Below are 4,804 nucleotides of genomic sequence, written 5' to 3' on the forward strand. Positions count from 1 at the left end.
AGATCCACCAGCCTCTGCCTCTGCCTCTGCCTCTCTGCCTCTGCCTCTGCCTCCCCAAGCTCTGGGACTACAGGTGTGCACCACCAAGCCCCGGCTTTTTGTTTTGCTTGGTTTTATTTTGTTTTTGGGGGGCATGGTATTCACCTAATTAAAGTGCTCTGTGTTGGAGGAGGGGAACCAGTAACTCTTCTGAGATTAGGGGGGTGGGGTTGGGACTGCATGCTAGTGCTGCTCTTGAACAATTCCCAGTAGTCCATCTTTAAATTCTTTGGAAAAAAAGAAAAGTTGTTTTAGAAGAAAACCACTTTTTATTGTAAAAGCTGAGTACCGTCCCTGGGTAGGCTTGAACCACCAACCTTTCGGTTAACAGCCAAACGCACTAACCGATTGTGCCACAGAGACACTTTCTTTGAACATTTAAAAACATTATTCCTATTCTCAACATTTCTTTAATCATCATATTTTTGTTTATGATTAACAAATTCCTCCTCTTGGGATAAGAGGGTGCCGTAACTGCTTCACAGAGAGGTCAGGAGGGGGCAACGTGATTTTAAAATTCTAGGGGTTTTTTTGGTCTGCTCTTCTACCTCTGAGTGGAAACTTTTGACAACCTGCTTGAGAATTTCACTTACCGTGGCTTCTAAGGCTTTCTGGGTGTACTCTGCTGGCTGGCTTAAGAGCAGAACAACTCTTTATTGCCAACCTTGGAAGAGGAAAAAAACTACCTCAGGAATAAGCTGGTCTTGGAAAGAGTTAATTTTAGCCTAGATGAAGTTTACCTCAGCTGGGGTGAGGGTATCAAGACAGTCTTAATAGTTGGGTGTGTTGGCACATACCTTTAATCCTAGTACTGGATGCAGAGGCAGGCAGGTTTCTGTGAGTTTGAGGCCAGCTTGGTCTAATTAAGGAACAACAAGACGCACGGGGTTAAACAGTGAGACCCTGTCTGAGACAAAAAAAAAAAAAAAGAAGAAGAAGAAGAAGAAAGGTATTAACAAAGTGTTGAAGTAGGTAGAGAGGAATAAAGTACAAATGTGGGGGAGGGGCGGAGAGGAGGAGACAGAGACACAGGGAGAGAATATTATAGTCCACACTCGCCTTGAACTCAGTCTCCCTCCCTCAGGCTCCTGAGTGTGAAAGTATAAGCATGTACCACTATACCTGGCTTGAAAATATCTTAAGAAATACAGGTTCTGGAGAGTTCACTCAGTTTGCTTGCTGCATGAACATGAGGATCAGAGTTTTGACCCCTAGAGAATTCACGTGAACAGCTGGGTGGGCTTCCCTGTAATCCCAACACTGGGGAGAGAGACAGAATCCAGAATCCTCAGGGAAAGCCAAACAAATAGCTAAAGAAGGTCTGGTCTCAGTTAAAAAAAAAAAAAAAGTGATCACCAATCAAGGAAGAGACCAGATGTCAACTTCCGGCTTCTACACACTCAGCGTACATGCTTTTACACACACATACCCCCACACGCCTGCTTCACACACACACACAAGGACAGATAGCCTCAGGCACTCCAATAAGCAGTGGAAGCCTTAGCACAACCCTGACTTTACACAGGCATCTTTTACAATGTAGCCATGTCCTCTGTAGCGACTTCACTGGCTTCTCTCCCACTCTGCCCCTCACTTACTTCAAGCCAAGGGAAGAACCGCAGAGCATGTTTGGGAAGACAACTGGGCAAGCTCCACTCAGTCCTTCTGTGCTGTCTGCCTTAGAGCCACCTGTGTAGACTCTTGTCTACTTAGACTACTTACAAAGACTGGTTGTACCCTTATGTACCTTTCCTCTCCTAATTCTCCTCTCCATACTTCATCTTCTTTACTGCAATGATAATGATAGTCCATATTTACCTAGAGCGCTGTTCCTCAGCCTTCCTAATGCCGCCACTCTTTAATACAACTCATGTTGTGGTGACCCCAACCATAAAATTATTTTGTCGCTACCTCATACCCATAACATTGCTACTGTTATGACTTGTAATGTAAATATCTGATATGCAGGATATCTGATAAGCTGACGCCCGGAAAGAGTCATTCAACACTTAAAGGTGTCATGAGCCACAGGATGAGAAACACTGAGCTAGAGGCTTCTAAATGCCAGGCAACCACATAGCCCTTCAGCTAAAGTCTTATTTGTGTTGGGGTTTGGTCTGGTGCTATGTATTCTAATGTTAATTATTTTGCTCCTGAGATCTGTTTGCTGTCTTTTACAAGCAGATAACTCACATACCCAAAATGACGTTTGTAATTCTTGCCTCTCAAATTATCCATGATTGAATAACAAAATTGCTGACACAGGGCTGCGCAGGGAGAAGGAGGCAGGGCCAAGGTGGGTAGTTTGGGGGTGAGGGAGTCCAAAGAGAAAAGTCACAAGGAGAGAGATGTAGGAGGGAAGGAGAAATGACAGGTTCCAGAGAAGATAATAACTGCAAGTATTGGAGACTTTGAATGGGTGGAAGGTAAATTAATAGTACAGTAGTCAATTAGATTTTACTCTCAGCTCTGTAGTTAGCTTTTGAATAAATCATAGTCTTCATGTATGGCTATTTGGGAAAGCTGCTGATTAAGAAGCAATTAAGCTTTATTACTAATATGAATGACTATTAAAATTCATCAACATTTATTTTATTTAGTTATTTATTTACTTTACATCCTCACTCCAGCTTCCCCTCCCTCCTTTCCTCCTGGTCCCTTTCTCTCACCTTACCTCTCCTTCATCCTTCCTCCTCTTCTTCTCCTCAGAAAACGGGAGGCCTCCCATGGATATCAGTCTTGGCATATCAAGTTGCAGTAAGACTAGGCACACCTTCTTCTATTGTGGCTAGACAAGGCTGCCCAGTTGGAGGAAAGCGATCCAAAGGCAGGCAATGTAGTCGGAGACAGCCCATGCTCCTGCGTTAGGAGACCCACTGAAGAGCTACACAACTGTTACACATGTGCAGAGGGCCTAGGTCTGTCCCATCATGCTCTCTGGTTGACAGTTCAGACTCCATGATCCCCTATAGACCTAGGTTGATTGATTCTGTAGGTTTTCTTGCAGTGCTCTGGTTCCTTCCACTTCTTTCTTCCCTTCTTCCACAGGATTCCCCAAGTTCCACTTCATGTTTGGCAGCAGTCATTGCTAAACAAATGAACACGAATAAAGAGAAGCCTGGATCTCTGCACTAGACAGGATCCCCCTCATTGAAAGCTCCATAGTGGAAGAGTGAAAGCACATGGAGATGGGGGTGCCCCAGGATGTGGGTCTATAAGGGACCGTCCCTCCCAGCTTGCACACGCTCCTGCTGGTGGGATGTGGGCCTCCTATCAGCGCATCTAAGTGGGCCCAAGAGTAAGCTGGGTATGCAGGCTGCCATCTGGCTCGGCCACACACCAAGTACAAGCCGGGCCCTGCATCCCACAGTGGCCCCCAGCCCACCCGTAGGTGACCAAGTGAGCACAAGTACTGTAAATGCCGGTGAGCCGAACACAGGCAAGTCACGGGCGCCCTGCTGTGCCGGATGGTGGTTTGGTCGTCACTTTCTCTCCTGTTCCCACAGGGAAACAGGTGATCCGATGGACTAGCATTCAGGCCATAACTGCAAAACCTACCCTAGGCCTAGTCTCCGACACCAGTCTACAGCCCAATGGCTTCCGGAAGCCAGGTGCCCCTAACACCCAAATCCCTTCATAGTACTGACAGTGAGTTGATTCTCTTTTTACAATTAAAAAAAGCTAAGTAATATAGCAGAGGAGTGCCAGAAACTGCCTCCGCGGAAACACAAACTTTTTACACTAAATAAAAACCTGGATGCAGGCTTTTTGGTTATTGCATACTGTGACCAGCCCATGCAGACAGCTTCTAGCATTCAGGACCACAGAGTCGCACGTTTGCCACTTGAGAGGAAAGCGGAGGACGGAGAAGAGGAAGTGAGGGGGAGGGAGGGGTCTGGTTCACTTCTGGTTCCGGAACTGACTGGACAGCCAGTCTGGTCCTTCATAGAGCCCCTCCCCGCGGGTAGCACAGGTGGCCTAAATGTACCAGTTCCTGTGGCGTAGAGCGCAGCCCCAGCTCTTCTGTGATTTCAGCCACGTTCGTGGCATTGGGGAGGTCCTGCTTGTTGGCAAACACCAAGAGAACGGCATCCCGGAGCTCATCTTCAGCTAGCATCCTCATGAGCTCTTCTTCACTGGCCTCGTTCACAAGCTCTCTGTCATTGCTGTCCACTGCGAAGATCAAGCCTTGGGTGTTCTGGCAGTAGTGGCGCCACAGTGGCCGGATCTTGACCTGGCCGCCCACATCCCACACGACGAAGCTGATATTCTTGTATCCAACAGTCTCCACTCCACGTTGAAACCAGTGGTGGGAATGGTGGTCACGACTTCGCCCGGCTTCAGTTTGTGTAGAATTCTTGTCTTCCCTGCAGCACCCGTGCCCACCATGAGAATGCGCGTTTCTTTTCTGCCAAAAAGGCCCTTGAAGAGGTTTGCAAAGATACTCCCCATGCTTGTGGACAGGTGGAACTGATACTGGCCAGAGGCCTCCGCGGCAGCTACTCCCAGCCAGCCTTTGGTTTCACTCCCGCAAGATGGTAGCGCTGACCACATATACACGCACACGGGTTTTCTACTCTCCTATTGGAATAGTCTTAGTAGGCTATTTAATGCACTGTCTTTCACTAATCATGAGCCGAATTTGATTTAGGTATCTATTTTTACATTCTTATTTATGCTTTTGTAGATTTTTAGAAATGTTTTTTCCTCACCGCCAAGATGGTTGATGTATTCTTTTACATTGTCATCTGACCTCTGTCTTTCT

The 4,804-nt window shown here is 46.8% G+C and overlaps 1 non-coding gene and 1 pseudogene across 1 annotated transcript; both read right to left on the reverse strand.

The window, feature by feature from the left end:
- Positions 1–328: 328 nt before the first annotated feature.
- Positions 329–402, reverse strand: Trnan-guu (transfer RNA asparagine (anticodon GUU)). Its single transcript has one exon. It is a non-coding gene; the product is annotated as a tRNA-Asn (tRNA).
- Positions 403–3,869: 3,467 nt separating this feature from the next.
- LOC110564803 (ADP-ribosylation factor 1-like) lies at positions 3,870–4,491 on the reverse strand (annotated as a pseudogene).
- Positions 4,492–4,804: the final 313 nt, after the last annotated feature.

Source organism: Meriones unguiculatus, chromosome 11 (genome assembly GCF_030254825.1).
Source record: "Meriones unguiculatus strain TT.TT164.6M chromosome 11, Bangor_MerUng_6.1, whole genome shotgun sequence".
Classification (NCBI taxonomy): domain Eukaryota; kingdom Metazoa; phylum Chordata; class Mammalia; order Rodentia; family Muridae; genus Meriones; species Meriones unguiculatus.